Source organism: Hirundo rustica, chromosome 5, assembly GCF_015227805.2.
Source record: "Hirundo rustica isolate bHirRus1 chromosome 5, bHirRus1.pri.v3, whole genome shotgun sequence".
NCBI classification, from domain to species: Eukaryota; Metazoa; Chordata; class Aves; order Passeriformes; family Hirundinidae; genus Hirundo; species Hirundo rustica.
The window spans coordinates 51,429,909-51,448,271 of record NC_053454.1 but is presented as its reverse complement, the minus strand read 5'-3'; the positions used below and the strand labels follow the sequence as shown (position 1 = coordinate 51,448,271).

At 38.1% G+C, this 18,363-nt stretch overlaps 1 protein-coding gene across 9 annotated transcripts in view; it reads left to right on the top strand.

Moving 5' to 3' along the window:
- BMPR1B (bone morphogenetic protein receptor type 1B) overlaps window positions 1-18,363 on the top strand; it is a 238,690-nt gene that overhangs the window by 40,001 nt on the left and 180,326 nt on the right. For 7 of the 9 annotated variants that reach the window (XM_040065499.2, XM_058420737.1, XM_040065503.2 and 4 more), the window contains one exon: window positions 16,741-16,811. The exons of the other annotated variants lie outside the window; for them this stretch is intronic. The gene's annotated coding sequence lies outside the window, so the exon portion shown is untranslated. The remainder of the gene's footprint in view (window positions 1-16,740; window positions 16,812-18,363) is intronic. 9 annotated transcript variants of the gene reach the window in all.

The window sequence follows — 18,363 nt, the reverse complement described above, 5'->3', positions numbered from 1 at the left end:
TGGGTAAGACTGACTGTGTGCAGCTCCCCTTAGAAGAAAGGTTACATCACAGGGTGTGCTGAGGTGAGGCAAGGGGCTGAAAGGCTGTAGCAGATTTTTTCAGGTTTTTTTTTTTCCCTGCTTCAGTTTTAATTTGTTAGCACACCTGCAGGTCTGGCATTTGTTCTCTTCTTTGCTTCTCCTCCTTTCAATATGTATAAATGGCTCACTGGAGGCAGAACGAACTCTAGTTTTATTTCCAGCAGACTTAACCCCATGCTGCTGCTCCCCAGTGCCCAAATCCTCACACCAAGAAGTGCACTCCATCCTTTTCTTTCTTTCTTTCTGGTAGGTAGTTCATGAGAGGGAATTGGTGAATACTGGTCCTGGAAATCTCTACAGAAAATAAGAATTTAACACATGTCTCATTTCAAAATTATTTATAATGTTTGAATATAGGGGTAGATATAAAGAGGTCGCAAGAGGAACATAGTTTATCGTTCCAGAGGGACAAAGGATGAAGAGCATGACATCTGGAAAGTTTGGTAATATGAATAAAACCAACTGGAAACAGATGGGTAATGAGGAGCTCATCTCCTACTACAAATCTTCCTGTTTTAAGAAAATGCTAAATCTGTTTTTAGTACCTGGCAGTATTTTAAAGAGGACTTTCTGTATCTCAGAGGAAGTTGATAATAAGGAAATAAAATTATTCTGTTCTCTGTGGGACCAGGATTTATTCACCCAGGTGAGCAAAGAGATTGAAGCCAACTTTTCCAAATTCAGCTATTGAACCTCCAGTCTTTAGAGAAAACTAGTTGTTATAAAGATGAAAAATACTCAGAAAACATACCATTTACATAACACAAAATCCGCTCTATCCTCTTGATTTGCGAGGCCCAGTTGTACAAATCATTACTCTTATAATAAATTTAAAATCATAATTGCTTTGGTAATTACTATTAGTATCCTATTTAGTCATGTAATTATTAGATTAAAATCCTTGTTCTTCAGAATGAGAACTGAAAATTAATACTAACGGCACCAGTGTAAATGTGAAATTAATATTAACTTTTTGAGGACTGTTTTAAATCGTATGATGTGGTATCTGGAAGTTACAACCAGAAGATGAGCTAATAGCAACAGCTAAATTATCCTTTTGCCTACCATAGAAGGTGCTTTCTTATCCAGAAATACTAATTGATGTAGTAAAAAAAAAAATAAAAAAATTAATGCCTTTGATTTATTTGCTTGATACCTAGTGTGCTTAATGCCTTGATATGTTCAGGAGTGTATTATGTATTATTTTAGCCGAAGTACACAATTTAAATTTCAATTTGTGACATTCACAAATGAAGGCATGGCAAAATCAAGGTTTTAAAAAATTAAGTACATATTTGTGTCTATTTATATGCGTGAGGCAGTTTCTCTGTGCATTTGCACAATGGAAGGAAACAAAAATTTGTGAAGCGTGAGGAATTATCAAAAATGGAATACAGTGATTTTCTGTTTGTGGGACTGAAATTTTCTGTATGTACATGTTGAGAAGTGGCCAAACCCAAACAAATTATTCTCAAACACTGAACACTTCAGCCTGACTTCAGTCATATATTTTTACCTGTTGTAACCACCTTCTTTGGTCCTAAGTTTATGCTTAATATATATTAATTGCTATGTAATGTCAGTGCCATCATAATTCCTTCAGTTCTGCTTCTTAAAAAAGTGTGTTATTAGCGTGGTGTGCCTGCTGTAGCTGCGCTGCCTGTCCACGTCCATCGGCCTGACTTTTTCATAGTGGAGTTTCACAAGTGTAATAAAAGATTTGGCTTAGATAAATTGATGTAGATCTGTACAGTGAGGTAACAGTGTAGCTGAAAAGTGCTCAGTAAATCAAACCATACATATTTAAGTACTTTGCAAAGAACATTATTATAGGAAATACTCTTAGAGGTGAGCAGGTCTCTTCTGAAAAATGAAATCTGAGAACACGACAGATGCTTGCTTTTATTAAATCCATAAAATCCTCTTATGAAATTTGGTTCTATAATTGCAGGTTGTACAGAAGAAATCTGGAAAACACCCATATGTTTTAAGATTCTAAATATTTTCCTACTGATCAAGGCATTTAAGATAAGCAGAGGTGAGCAGATCTAGCAAGTTTCTGTTTGCCTTCTCAACCTGGTGTGTTTTGGAAACACTAATACTTAACTGAGCTCTAGAGCCCAGAGACACTCTCAGCTTTGCATCAGGAGTGGCCACAGTAGCTTGGGATGCTGCAGGAGTTGGGGACAGAGCCCTGGCTTGTGTAGAGCCTGGCTGCAGAGGGCCCAGGGCTGTTTTGCACCCACTCCAAGGTCAAATGGCATTGTGGTGACAAGAGCTGGAGATTTTCTTGCTTTCTTGGAATTGTGTTTTGATGAAGACCATTGATTAGGGTTTGAGGTTTTGATCGTATAGGAAAAAAAATATTCCAAAGCACTAATAATTAGTGCAAGTGTTTAATTTGCTCATCCCATCCTTTCTTTCCTGTCAATAATGGGAATTAAAAGCTGTATAGCTAATTCCCAGGTGGTTCTTTTCTGCGTTTCATCTTGCACAAATAGGTCAAGCACTAGCCTGTGACAGTGGTGTTCTTAAGGAAGACAATTATGGGACATATTGGATAAGGGATTATAAAGTGGTGCTGATTAACACTTGTCCTGCTAGATAGGCCCCTTGTACAGAACAGCTGAAGTAACTTGTGACTTACAGAGCAAACCATGCCTCACTGTCAGCAGCACTGTCTTCTAGAAATGAACAGCCATCAGTTCTAACTCTGCCCTTCAACTGCAGCTGTAGCAAACCCATGGCCAATAGCTGCTCTAGTGGGCAGTGACTGAGCTGTGACAGACCATCTGTGACCAAAAAAACAGGGAACTTTATTCCCCTGCTGAAAGTAAAAATCACACTTCTTCACAGAGTATGCGCTGTTGGTGTGGCTCTTTCCTGTTTTAGCCCTGAGTGTTGAAATGTTATTGTAGGCTGACAGCTCATTTTGGGTGAGACGTTCCCTTGAACTTTCAAGGTGGGTAACCTGTTCCAGCAAAAGTAGGTGCTTGCTGAATCAGGGCCTTGGTTTCTTTCTACTCAGCAGTGTGGAGAGTTCATGAGTTGGTTTGCATTGGCACCTTTTCATTAGCAATGTTGTAAGGTTGTAAACAACAGGTGTGTGCTGTCATACGTTCCTTCAACAAAAAGAAAAATTTACATTTGACAATTAATGCATTTGCATACTGTTTTTGTTTTGATTGTTTCTTTCTAATTGACTGTCATTTCCCCAGTTTTAAGTATCAGCATAGTTCTGATACTCACATATATCACTTGAACACTATTTTTCTTTTGCAAATTTTATAGATGCCTTATGCTTTAAGAAAAAGTAGCACTGAATTTTATAAAGTCTTTACATGCTGAATAAGGTCTGTTGCTAGAGATGTCTGAATCCTCTCTGATTCCATATAAACATCTTCTTTTGTTTCTTTTTGCCGTGTGCCTTTTTCTTAAAAAATATATCTTATCTTTGGATGCATCAAGTGACTGATGTTTGAGAAGAGACATGTTTGGAATGCTTGAATAATTCGCATCATCTGCACTGACTTCAGCTCTTGCCCTGTAAACTTTCAGTATGACTCAGGAGTTCCTCTTGCACTGACAGAGAGGTAAAAAACAAGCAGTGAATGCTTGCAATGTACTCACCAGTGTTCACTAGCACTAATGTGGTTCTGTGTAAATGGAGCAGCTCACTGGTACTGTAATAGAAAGAGGAAGGGAAATATTGAGTCTACCGTGGGCAAATACGATGTTTTAAGCTGAGCTGCTTCTGGTGTTCCTGCCGTAAACCAACGGAACTTTACTCTTGCCAGCAAGCAAAATGTCGAAGCCCTGCTCTTTCACCAATTTTACCATCAAATTGAAGTATTACTAATGCAGAGAGTTGATTCCCATTTCCAATCTAGAGGGTCACTAAGATCATTGCATCACAGGGTAGTTTGGGTTGGAGGGAACATTGAAGACCATTGAGTTCCAACCCCTCTGCCACAGACAGGGACACCTTCCGCTAGATCGTGTTGCTCAGAGCCCCATCCAGCCTGGCCTTGAACGCTTCCACGACTGGGGCATCCACAGCTTCCCTAGGCAGCCTGTTCCAGGGATTGATACTGAGCAAGGAAGAAGGAAGGGAAATGGACTGAGAAAACAGACCTACGTTTGGGACAGGATCCTGTGCTGTGTTGGGATTACAGTGTACATGAATAGCTTTTTTGGCAAAAGAGAAGTAGGACAAGAAGGCCTGAATACCAGGTGTTAACAAAAGGATCAGTACCTTGTACAGAGCAGGAGCTGTGTGAGAACACTTAGACCTTGTGTAAAGATTGCCCCATAGTGCTGGAAGGTCAGGAAGGCCTTGGAGTTATCTGCTGTTTCCTCACACTGGAACTGGAGAAACGAGGTTTTGACGTTTCCATTCCCTCTTCATCCCCTAGATGTCATCAATACAAACTGGATTAAGTGGGGAACAACCAGAAAACTAGGTTTAGTGACAAAGAGGTATCTTACTGAATACGCAGTTTTATGCTTTACTTTGTTGAAGATGCTTGGGGAGTCCTTTCATGGTGCTCTCTGATCTTGCCATATGTCTGGACGTTGGAAAGTGAAAACATCTATGTCCAAAACATAAAACACATACTGGGCCTTGTTCTGTTGCCTGCCCTTGGTGCTTGCCACCTTTGGCAGATACCTGTACTAATCCTTCAGCTGTCTGTGTTGGTGAGTGAGATGTTAATAGAAGTCTGAAGAAAAATTGCCAAGGGAAGGAAAACATAGGAGGAAATCTAAAAATATGTCACAACCAGTTAGGGTGGTTTTGGGGTTTTATGGTAAAACTGTGAAATGTTTTTAAAAATAAATAATGGAAAAATATGTAAACCAAAATTCTTTCTCAGTATATAATATGGTCATTTTGCTTTGTATTTAAGTTCCAGCTTGATACTATAGTACCTTGATACTATAGTAGCTATTTATTATCTTTTGAAACTCCCCTTTTCATGTTTTTATACAGTCTTTTTATATGAAGTGCTACAAGGATTTACTAGATTTTTGCATCATCTGAAACAGGATGGTTACAGGAGCATTGCTGTTTGGCTTGGGGTATTTTTGTTTGTCTCTTTCTTTTTCCCCTTGGTCGCAGAGATGACTTGTTTTTTTAATATTGGGCAAAGCTATTCCAATTAATATATATGAGGTTTAAATTCATGCTGCATGAACAGCCTTAATTCTAGTATTTACTAATTTGAGAACTTAGAGCATTTTTGACACTAATATTCCTTTCTTGAGCTTTTCAGGTAGAATTTTTATTTTATTTTATTTTATTTTATTTTTTTATTTTTTTAATTTTAAACTAAAGCCTTGGAACTTGTTTGCCATGTTCCATTAATTGCACCTCTTGAAATAAATAGAGAAGATGATGTTTTCCAGAACGCAGACTTTGAATTGGTGCTTACAGACTTCATTATGAGCACCTCGTGTTGATGCTTTCACATCCAAAAGTCAAGAGACTATATCTGAGCAGAATTAAGGCCTTCTTTATTATGGCAAATAGCCTTTTATTTATGTGCTTTATAAATTGCCAGTAGCAAATTAATACAATTGACTGTGTTTGTTTACAATTAATATATACTGCATATAGCACTAATTACGCATATTTAATAGGAAGGAGGAGATTAATGGTCTCTGTAGATAAAAGTTACAAAATCCTCTTGAAGCATTTTATCTATCTGACTTGAATTCTTACCTGATTTTTTCTGATTTTTTCTAAGATTGCAAGGTTCTCTTTTTCAATGACTTCATCCTCAGATTTCTTCCCATCAACTGGCTCCTCCTCCTTTATATCAGGCTTGATAAAGACTCTTCTCAGCCTTTTCCCTCTGCATGCCTGGTAATTTAAATTTATGGAGTTTGGTTTGTTCTGTTTTTTTTGTTTCGTTGTGTTTTGTTGTTGTTGTTGCTGCTGCAGGTTTTTTTTTGTTTGTTTGTTTGTTTGATTTATTTTGTTTTTCTTCCGTAATGGCAGTTTAGATAAACAGGTACATGATGGCATGCGCAGTCTGTGGGCTCCATTTCCATCTTTGGATATCAGCTTCTGTTCCAAAAGCAAAAAAGCAAATAGGGGTTTTGTGTTTTCTGAAAACCATATTTAACTGTTAAACAAACAGGGGCTGCCCTTGAAGCCTGTGCCATTGCGGTGATCCCCTACAGAACACGGAGCAATTGACAGCTGTGACTGTGCTGTTGTGATTCTTCCTTTGAGTGAACTGGAAGAGGGGGCTCATAAATCAGTTTTAGCCCTTTATTATGGCTGAATAATAAGGCTTTATGGCTCAAATTGTGCATCTTGCAGATAATTTTTCCTTTTGTGAGATATGCTTTGGACAGAACCGAGTGTTAATAGTGATTAAAAAAAAAGTTATTGTTATAATTGGACTCAGCAGCTTCTTTGGGAGAAAATAAATGCTTTGTGTTGTAGGCTTTCCAGTTTTACCCACAGGCTAAGTCTTGTATATATAATTATGTTTTAGGAGACATTTTAAGTGCTAGTTGAACCTTTAACCTGCGTTTCCTCTGGAATAATTACAGGATGTGAAAATGGCCAAATGAAACGCTTACTCATAGAGATTAATAGAATTAGTTAAGCTACTGTTACCTTATGCTTGATTTATATTGTATGTGTAGGTCGAAACAGGCTGTAATGGCATGTGGGTGTTTTCCTATCTTTTTATACTTGCTTAAGTTTTGCCTTATGTTTATTACTTGCTATGTTATGTGAACTGCTTAAAAAGGCATTTTAGACCACTGGCAGGTAGTTGAATTTCAAAGGCTGGCTCTATTTAAAACAAAACAGTAGTGTTTGAACTTCTATCAATTTTTTTTCTGAAAATAACAGTAATAGAATTGATTCCATCACCTTCCAAGGAAACAAGTTGAGAAAGAAACCTCTGTGGATTACTAGTCCAGACATCAAATATATTTTGCAGACGTTTGAAACCAAGCCTGAGTCAGCCACAATGGAAGCAGGGAAAAATAAGAAAATTCATTTGTCTGTCTGCATTGCCAAAATTGCAGGAAAAGGTGTGAATAAAAAGTCTGCAAACATGAGGAGTGATATAGCAAAAGCAGAGCATTTAATCTTATTTAAAGATTCAAGTTTGGTGGTAATTCTAATATATTTTCAAGTAAAACATTCAATTAAAAGTGGTTTGCCTTTTAAAATTTGAGCTGGTGTGTTTCTTTAAAAAGAGTGATGCCCTGGTTTTGAGGCAACTTGAATTTCAGTCTTTGAGGAAATTGTTGAACAGTTACCTTCTTATTTTTAAGCAGCTAAGTCTTTAACAGAAAACTTAAATTTAGAATTAGAGAAAGGCCTGAAGTCAGCTTATCTTACTAGATAATGCTGTGGGAGTTACCAGGCAGGTTTATACCAGCCATCACTGGTGTTGAAGGACTTCTTGGTGGGCTCCTTTCAGTTAATGCTTTGCAGCCCCTGCCCCCATCCTGCAGCCTCTACCAGTTGAAGCATTTGGAGTTTTCACCCAGGTGAGGAGAAATTTGCAAAGTTGCTACCAAGGAGCAGGAGCTCACCATGGATCATGTAAAAATCCCAGCAGGTGCCACCCTGATAGATTCATTACTGGTTTTTCAGTTCAGCAGAAGAAAGAGAACAATCATCTCCCCATTTTAAGGCAGATAATGATACTCATCTGTGAAGCTCCTGGGAAGGTTAGGGGCAATGAACTTGAAACCTTTAAAAATCTGAGCCACAACTGGAGGAAACCTTTCTCATGCAAAGTTTTTAGTCAGCAACTTTGTTTTGAATCAAAGCTCACTTGAGTGAACCCATTTTACCACTCACCTAAGGTATCTTTAGTGAGCTATTTCACTGCTTTTAAATCCTGTTTTAACTTGGTTTAGAGTTAATGTTTGTTGCAGTGGTTACAGCAGGTAGTGAAAATGAGGTTTTTTTGTTTTTTTTTTAAGGTCAGTGAAGTATAAATGCAAAGGAGATTAAAAATCAACTATTAGATCAAGTTTTCCTTTATTCATATTCTATTTATGCTTATCTCTCTTTGATGACTTCCCTTTAATGTGTTATGCTAATGTAGAAAATTCAAGGTTTTCCTTATATACATTTCTGTATCATCCTGGGTAACAGGATTTCTCATCTCTTTCCTGAAAAACATACCCAGTAAGTCCATTTAGTGTGTATGAAAAATGAGAATCCTCTCTGCATACAGACAAGTTGTTTCTTTATAATAAGATTCCATTATTAATTATACCAAAATTTTTAAGGAAGAAATCTGTGTTTTTCCCCTTGTGTAGAATGGATGTATAATACAGGAATTACAGTATTTCACCACAGAATGCAAGCAGAAATCCTGGAGGAGGGCTGCTAGACATGGAGTCTGAATGCAAATGTTCTGTGATAAGTGTGGGTTATTTTTCTGAAGGGTGCATGTGCATGCATCGAGAAACACTGTGATGGCATGAAGAGAGTTTATGGGCACAGCTGTGTGTGTTGAGGCGTGGCCCTTCAGCTGGAAAATTATATACTAGGATATCTTCGCTTTTATCTTTGTGTCATAATGTCTTTTTTTACTGAAGTAATCTTTGAGGAGCTTTGAGAAACACAGAGGCTGTGGTTGATGGAAAAGCAACTTGGCAAATCATTAACGTCAACAAATGAAATAGAGAAGGGAGAGACTGGAGTATTGAGCTATTGACTGTTCTGTGTGTTTAACAAAGGCCATTAGAATGCCATGTTTAAAATAGTTGACTAAAACTTCAGAAGCATGACATTAGCATAGGCTTTGCTGCAAATACAGTATTTATATTGAAATGAGGAGAAGGGACTCATAAATCCTTAAACGTACAATTATCAAATGCTGGTCAGAGAGCTTCCAGCATTTATTGGAATGTCAGTGCTTTCTAAAATGTTTTTATACTTCCACCATATTTTCTAAAATGATGGAATGACTAAATATTAGCCACTTGTTGTGCTTTTGGGAACCATGAATTTCTGGAAAATATCCCTCTGCTGTCAAAGAAATGAAGTTCTGTTCTGGGGAATTCATCTGGAAAGAGCATTTCTTCGGGGGCAATGGGGACCATCTGTGGAATTCCAACTACGTGAAAACCTGGAGCAGAGATGGGCAAAAATACACCAGGATGCAGGCAGTTCTGGGGAGGTCACTGTGGTAACCTTGTTTAGAAAAAAGGTCTGCATACGTGGGCTGACCTTCTGACCCTTAATAATTCAAGAGTAATGTTATACATTCTTCATGCCTATGCAGCATTTCTGTGGCATAAGGCTTCTAATCGTTCCCAATCTTCATGTAATTTTCAAATGCATCTTTACACATAGTATATAGACACAGAAGTCCCGTGATTGTTATTCAGTATCCTGCCTATGTAGTTTGAAATCATTCAACTCAAAAGTAAACAAAAAGCAAAAGGAAACATGCTGCAAGATTCAAATTGCTTTTCTACTGCAGTGAGTTAGTAACTTGCTTTGTGCTGTAGTGAGGTGCATTTTTATGTTTGAACCATTTGGTTCACAAATGACTTTTTACTCCAGTCTTTTACTGCTGTTGTGAGATTTCATTAAGCAAGCAGTGTTTGTTTTCACGTGTGTGTTTGTTTGGTTTTGGCCATCTAGTCTGAAATTCCATTATGTGCCCAAGTTGCAATGGAAAGCGCCCCCTCTTTTTCTCTCCTTCCTTCAGAGCAATGAATTTTGTTCATAAATGGAGAAGATCTGGCTGTCATTCCTCTTGTAACTTACGCAGCAATGTGGTTATGCCCTTTCAGAAAGGGGGGATCTCTGCTGTGTCCCCCTCCCTCCACCCCCCCAATTCACTGTGTCTTATTTACTGTATGTGGCGATCTTTTTAATGGAAAATGCAGAGATTTGTATGGAGTCTGAAAACAGGAGAGAAAGGTTGATGTTCCTTGTTTAAAAGTCATAGCACATCATGTTGTAAATAAGGATTTAGAATTTACTCTGATTTTTATGCTGATATTTTGCTTTTCTTGTTTTTCACTGCCTCAGCCTGTAATGGACTGTAATTCTCACTTCCCTGGGTGTTTATCGCTATCTGTTTACATTGTTAGCTTTGTTTAAAAAGGGTAAAGAAACACTGAAGTTTTGTAACTCTTTTTGATATCCTTGTCCCACTGTAGTTATTTTTTTTTGCATTGGCATGATCATATGCAAGGATAATTTTAACACGTTGCACTCTTTTCATAATCCTCTTGCTTCAATGGAAGGTTTCAAATTTACCAAGAACACACCTAGAATTGAATGCTGAATTGGATAAATAATCTTCTGTTTTAATAGGCATTCCATGGTTGTGGCCTACTGTATCAGCACTGATTTAAAGATTAAGCTGAGAAGGTGGGTTCATTGGGACACCAGCCCTCTGTTTCTCGTGGCTGACACGTTATGAGGCAGTGCGTGCGTTCAGTAGGGAGAAGGGGGTTGGCTTGCCAGTTTCGACCACTGTCTTGGGGATCCTGCTTGCACAGCTGTGGGAGGTGGGGAATGTGTGGCCCTCGGTGTCTTTGGAAGGAGACCACCTGCAAGCTGCTTGTCCTTCGCCAGGTACTTGAATTGAGCAATCACTCTTGCATAAGCTCCCACTGCGGAAGAGTGCAGTTGACTAATGGGCACCTGCTGTTCCTCTGTGTGTCCTTCCTCACACGTGATTTTGTGTACTTGGGCTTTGTTAGTCCCCTCTGGGGACACTATTGAGTTGACATCAAGTATGTCAAATATACATTTGTGCATTTCTCATCAGCATCCTGTAGTTTTGTGTTCTGTCTTCTGCAGCATGCTTCAGGTAGCTATCAGTACAGATTTTAGGGAGCATGTCCTGCTCTCCTTTACAGCCTTTCATCACTAATGATAGCCCCCATCAGCTCCATGTGGAAAATGTAGCTACACAGGCCCAGCATTTTACCAGTAGTACCAGTTTGTGTGTAGAGAACAAAATAGATCTTTGGACCCAGTCTAGGCCTGAGGCTGGAACTGAATTTCCAGGTGGTAAGTGTAGGTGGAAGCCGCCAATGTAATCTTAATCTCAGGCCTCTGAAATGTGTTTTCTGACTCCCCCTTTAAACTCGTGTGCCTCAAAATAATACCGGTAGTTACTTTAAAGCACATACGTAGATGACTCATAATGTCAACACACATGATTTTTGTAGTGCATTTTCTCCTCTACTTTGGAGTTAAAAACAGCACTAGAGTGTCTCAAGTATTAAGTTCATGACTGGCTAGAATACAGTATTCTAATATTGACAAGTAATGGCTCAATAGAGCCATGTAAACTTAAGGGATATTTATGCTGTCACATTTTGTTTGTACTCAGACTGTTCAAAATCTTTAAAAGTTGACTTTGATTTAAGCAATTACATGTGTTTAATTGCCACGCTTCCTTTCCATTGGAGTAACTGGTAATGAGTACAGTGTTACTTGCATTTCTGCTGATACAGAGGCATTAAGATCCTCTGAAGTCGAGTGGATTATTAATTATATATTGAAGCTGCTTCTCAGACTTTTAAATGTCAAAAATTTTTGCATTTGAAAAACAAAGAGAAGCAAAAACCCTGAACAAACCAACAATTCTCCCCAAAACCTCAAAACCCCCAAACACTGACTATGTTACAATATCAAGCAATGTCGATCCTTGTCTTGGTTGTTTATGATTGTGCTGTAGCTCATTAATCCTGGGATAACTCTGACCTAGTTGCATGAATTATGAATTAAACTTTACTCCTTGAGCATCTGATTTGTGGTACTTGTGTGCCATGGAAACGGTGACAGCAAACACAGAAGCCAAATTCCTCATGTTCCTTATCTTTGCAGTGCCTTTGCAGGGACTTTTCCGACTGGAGGAGCAGAGCTTACACTTTTTGTACTAAGAAAATATTTGAACGTATTATTTCAAAAGTCACCCTGAAGTGTCTTTTTTTTGTTGGATTTCAGTTGAAAACACGTGGATCTTGTTTCATACTCTCTGTTTAGATAGGTGCTTGTCATTCTAAGAATGAGCAAAGAAGGCTCAGTGTGTGAATGCCTGAATGGCACGGAGCCATAGTGAGGGAGAGAATGTGGAAAAGCATGAGCAGGACAAGGGCTTCATTGCATAGATCACCTGTGGTATTTTTAGTGCCTGCATCTTGGAGATTCTCTCAGATGGCACTAATTTTCAGCACAATAAGCACAGAAAATAGGAAGTAATAAGGAATGCATTGAAATAGGTGAGCATTCAGTGGATAGCGAAACTCTGTTCTCTAACAATGTTGTAAGAAAGGGCCTTGTGTTTTTTCCTGATAAACACTGGCAGCCATAGAAAAGCTAGAAAACCTATGGAGAAGAGTTTATCCATGTCTGAATCATGTCCTTATAAGATTTAGCTCTTCACAGATGAAGATTCATGTCTATTCAATTCTGGGGTATTTTTGCTGGTTTTTGTTTGGGTTTTCTGCTTGTTTGGAGTGGGGGTTTTTTTTGTGTGTGTGTGTGTGGGGTGTTTAAAATTTATTTTTATTTTATTAAGAGCCTCTGATTGTCTCACCAATATGCCATTAGAAATCTGTAAACCTCAAATTGCTCCAGTCTTAGTAAAAGTGGTATCTTACGTGATCCTGTCATACGAAATCATGTAGTCTCGTAGGAGTGGAGGAATTGATTTATATTCAGATTAATTTTTTTTTTTTTTGTCTACTTGTAATTAGATTGATGTGCCTACTCACCATCTTGTCTGTACTGCAGTTCTAATTTTCCCTTATAAAACTGGTACATAGAGACAACTGCAAATGCATTGAATTGATTTCTTTCTGTCATAATGTTGGGTAATTTGAGAACTGAAGCCACTGTTGAAAACTGATGTCCAGAAGAATTATCTGGGTTTCAACAATCAAACCATATATTTCTATTTGTTATATTCACACATGTTACAAAAAGATACTAATTAAATTTTCTGTGCCTTTATTTTTTTTGTGTGTCTTGTGGAGGCTGCTTCAAGTGAAATCTTGTATTTCTCATGCTGTAACACTTTTCTGTAATTTATCTCCCTTAGAAACTTTTTGATGGCACCTATTAATTTTCTCAATGGATTTTAAATATTGCTGATTCTGAGTAATATATTTAATTAGCCCCAAACTTTCTATGTAATCATTCCAATCTGTGCTTCTCTCTCAGCTTTTGTCTATAAGGCTGACAAATGGCAGGAGGGGGAAAGGGCACTTTCCTGTCGGTGGCTGTGTGGAGCCTTTGGTCCTTGGCTTGTCAGAGCAGTTGTTCCTTCTGAAAGAGCTGTGAAAGAACAATGAAAATACTATTTAAGAAGTCAAAACAAATATTACTCGTAGCAAAAAGGAGAATTTTCTTATCTTACGAAACAGGACATGGTTCCTTTAGTGTTTCCCATCTTTTCATTGTAATAATATCAGTTTATTTGTGAAAACCTGGATTGTATCGGTCAGAGCGAAGTTCATCTTTCGGTGTCTCTTCTTGCAGGGTCAAGAGGAAAGATAAAGCAGCTCAAAATTACACAAGTGTTTTCTGTGCAGTTTAGAGTAAAGGCTAACTGAATCCTCTTCACACTTCTATGGGCATTGACATCCTTGGCCCTGGTACTGGTTATACACCAGTTATATATACTGGTTATACGGTTCTGAAGTCAGGCACATAGATGTCAAATTGCAGCTGTATTGGTCTGGTAAAGGACAAAATAAACTGTTACAGCTTAATATTTATTTATTTATTTATTTATTTATTTATTTATTTATTTATTTATTTAAACTCATTTTGGTCTTTTCTGGCTTTCTGAGAGTGAAATGAAGGAAGGTCTTTATATTTTTAACCCAGCCCATGGAGGTGACATCTGGTCAAATGCCAGCTAAACCATTTGTTTGCTAGGCAACCCCTCTAGATCACAGTTGGAAAAAATTAAGTCACTTAAGCAGAAAAGGAAGAAGCGTTCTCAAATAGGACAACATGCTTTTTGGAAGCTGGGAGCTTAAATGCAGTATTATGTATAAGCAGAAAGAGACCAGTCCTGTCAGTCTATAGGGAAATACATCACCATTTGTGTATCTAACATTAGCTTAGCATGGGAAAAATTTTCTTTTAAGGACTCCCTTAAAAATAAGACAGAATCATGTGCTTGAAGGCTATAAATGGAAATTGTTTCAAGCAGGAGAGGCTGTGCTGTGACTGTTGGGGACATTTCACCTGTGGAGTTTACCTACTTGAAACCAATCCTGGGTGTCTGCAGGATGGAGTTGAGAAAAAGAGCAAAAAGGTCTAGGAAAATGATTTCCAGAGATTTTAGAAATCAGGAAAATCATGTGAAAATATTGCTGTGATGTTTCTGCCTGTTGCTGAGCATGGCAAAATTGAGGAGGATATTAATTGTCCCTTTGTGGAAGCTGAAGGGAAGAAGCTGTCATTCTCTACTGCCAACCCCCTTTTTAAACTCCTTCAGAAAATAGACGGTGGAAATGTAACTACTTGCATAAATTGTAAAGCTCCCAATAAGATCCTTATCCCTCTTTTACTGTGTAGGAGGATGCAGTCAAGCAGATATGAATGACTTCAGACTGGACATGAGGAAAAGGCTTTTCATTGTCGGTCCCTGGCCCAGGCTGGATGCAAGGAGAATGCTGTGGCAGCTCCAGAGCTCTGTGAACGCTCAGAAGAGGCCAGGGGAGTTAGCAAACTAACTTAGGAAAATTTTTGACGCTGGTGAAAGTTGCTCTGTTAAAATAATTTGGGGATGAAATATTGATACAGAGTGGATTGAAAATACATTGTGAAACCAAACCTTTTGTACCTGTAACTCTGTGTAAACACCAGACAAACCTCTAGGATGTGTAAACACAATTTACCAGAGTATTTCAGAACACATGTGACCTTATGTGCACAAATTAATGCATGTGACAAAGCCGAATCCCTAATATTTGTATCCTTTGAAAACATTCAGCAATGCAGAGGAAGCTTTCAAAATCCCTCCAGTGAATCTTACTGAGTAAAGGCAGTAATTTTCTTCTGAGTTTGAATATATGTTGTATATTACAGATGCATGTGAATTTCCAAAATATCAAGGTTAGAGGTATTTTTGGGGTCACAGACTCACTATTAGCAGCTCTGTTAGTTAGAAACAAAACCAAATCAGCATGACTCACTTCAGTAGCGAGTACTTTATTCTGTTCACAGAATAAAACCAAAATTCATGGAGATTTTCTTTTATTCCAGCAAAAGGGAAATGGTAAAGTATACTGTGAAATAACGATATCATTACGATCTAGTTACAGATTTAAAATATAACATCTGATTAGTGCCTCTTAATTACCTGGGTATTTTCTTTAATAACAAACAACAAAAATTTTTCCTTTCAAACGTCAGGTTATTAAGACTGTAGAATGATAAACCTGCTGTAGGAACAAGGACATCTACTCGAACCAGCCCATTATCAGCAAGTCAGTTGTATTTATGCTCTTGTCAAATTTCTAGGTATTCTTGCAGTGAGAAGGAAATGATAATTATTTGGCTACTGTTTGGGAGAGGAATGAGCTTGAACCATTATGTAACTCTTGAATTGGTGTTGATATATGTAAAACTACTTCAGATAAGATAAGCAGTGACATTTATGGTTGGACTCGATGATCTTAAAGGTCTTTTACCAACCTAAATGATTCTATGACTGTAAAGATTTTGGGAAGCTGTCTAAACGAATAATTTCTGCTCCACATTCTATTGTAATGATGGAGTAGTTAATTAAAGAGCAAATACAATGAGGCTCTGGTCCTCCTTTTCTCCTTCTCTCTCTGCTCTTGTGCCTTTTGTTCAACACGTGACATTTCTCTTCCTTGCAACGCAAGCTTCAATATGCTCGTTCTCTAGCAACCTTCATCATCATCCTTCTGCAGCTGTTCCATCTTATTTTTCTCTTTTGTTTCTAGCTTCTGTGATTAATTTTCCGGCTTTGTCTTCAGTCCTCTGCAGCTGACTGAAGCTGCACTCGCTGAAGACTTCAGTAACGCTTTTATGGTTATACTGGAAAATAAATGAATCTCAGTTTCTCTCCTGTTTATGAGACTCTTGCCCTTACCCTAAGACTTCTAACTTCTGTTGCTGTAGAAATCCCATACTGCTTCCACAGAAAGGTTTGAGTTTGTGCATTTGTTGCAACAAGGAGAAGTCATGATCCTTTTTTAGAAGATACATAAATTATTAGGGGATCCAGAATTATTTTTAGTCGTGTGTAATCTCCTTCTTCTGGGGCGTAATCGTGTAATCTCCTTCTTCTGGGGCTTCCTTTAAGATGAAGAGGAAAGCTGTAGTCAGAGATTGTGTAGTGGGTTGCAATCTTGCCATTTAATCTTGGAAGTGGACCTAATATATAAAAGTGTAATTTTCCTTGTAAACCTGTATTGTTGAGTATTTTGCCGTCAGTGGGCTGCAGTTCATAAGAGCGTTTGCATGCTACTTCTTAAAACAAGGTAGAAAATATATAACTACTTATGTGCCATCAGTGGGCATTTTTCCAGATAGCATCATATTTTTGCCTGAGTATCATACAAGAATTGGAAGGTCTGTGTTAGTTTGTAATGATTTAAACCTTTTTTCAGAATATCACTAATCAGTAAAAAAATGTTCTTTGCCCACAGGGTGGAGTTCATTTCTTTTGTTCCTGAGAGCTGAATAGGAGAAAGGGACATTTCAGCTTTTCTTGATAAAGGTAAGACAGCATCTGTTGATAAGGATAAGACACTGTTCATTATTATGAGCTCATAGAAAGTTTGTCGATGGAGGGTTTGTTTATTTTCGGCTATTTTTCTCAACTTTTGTGCTTTGTAGTAAGTGCAGTGAGTGATAATGTAACTTGTATTGGGATTGGAATGTGTAACTCTAGCGCAGGTATCAGTAAAGGCTCTGAAGATAAGCCGGTACCTGTAGATCAGCATGACAAAGTGGATAGCAATTTGTTCTGCTGCTGGTACTTGTGGTATTTTCCATGTGCCACCAAACTGGCCTGCATAAGTGCACTCCGTTGTGCTTCCACAGACTCAGCAAGGGCTTTTAAAACTGGTAGAGTTTTCTCCATGGCAGTTGTCAAAGAAATGTCTAGCCTTGCCCGCTGCTACCTTCACTGCTCTGTATTGTTTTGTGAGAGTGCAGGGGTTGATGTGAGAAGGACCTCGAGATCTATTTTAATTGAGATCACACCTTCAAAATTAAGCAGCAAATAATTGTCATGCTTGTCAGAAGTATCAGATGGAGAAGGGGATAAAACTCTGGAAGTCTTATTAGGGACATGTCATCCTCAATGACTTTTCCTTCATGTTGTGCTGAAAGGTCTGACATTTTATAGATTTGTGTATTGAATTAAAGCCTGCAAGAAACATTTAGAAGTAGAGCGTGCAGCTTAGTGTTGAACTCTTAATTACAGTTTTTGATGCAGAAATCTACATAGGACTGTCTTTCCTTATTTCCATTTGGCAAATTTTGGTAAGTGGGAGTGGGTTTGATGTGACAACTGCTAGTTGTGGGGTTGGTCTGGTTCAGCAGTGAGCACCTGTGCAGCAGATTGACAATCCATGACCTTCATGCAGCGCAGGTAGAGAGCATAAGTGTGGTTCAATTTCTGGTCAAAGGAGCTGGAATTCATAGGTAGTCATTTCTAATTTGTCCTGTGACAGAGGCTGCAGTCTCTCATTGAAGGTGGTGATGTGTTGTAACCAAGCCAATCGCTGCCTGTTTGGTGACTGCCTCTGGAGATCCACTTTTGACTTGCTCAGCAACGCCTTTAACAGGATGCTAGAATAAAGGCTCCAGTTGTATGTTGATGCTTAGGCTATCAGGAACAGCACAGCACAAGTCTACTTCTTGAAAGTTGATTAGTTTGAAAAAAAAAAAAAGAGGAAAAGACAGCTCTAACAAAGGTGAAGAGAAATCAGAAGATTGACCAAAAATCAGTTTGGTGTGTTTGTGCTGATGTAGCTGATTTTGAGGTTTTCTCTGTAAGCATTATCCAACTTTATTGATCAGTAGCTTAAAGCAGTGCTATCATGCCACTATGTATGGATGCAGTTTTTATGAATTTACAAGTGCTTACTGTACTACGTATAGTCTACTACTTCAGGAGATGAGGAAGCTATAATCACCTTCATATCCTTATGATTGTATGGATATACAGACATTAGGAGCTACGTTACCTTCTTGCTTAGAAACACACAGTCAAAATATTTTTGGTATGGAAATACTCTTTCAAAATCTTTAATTTTGGAATT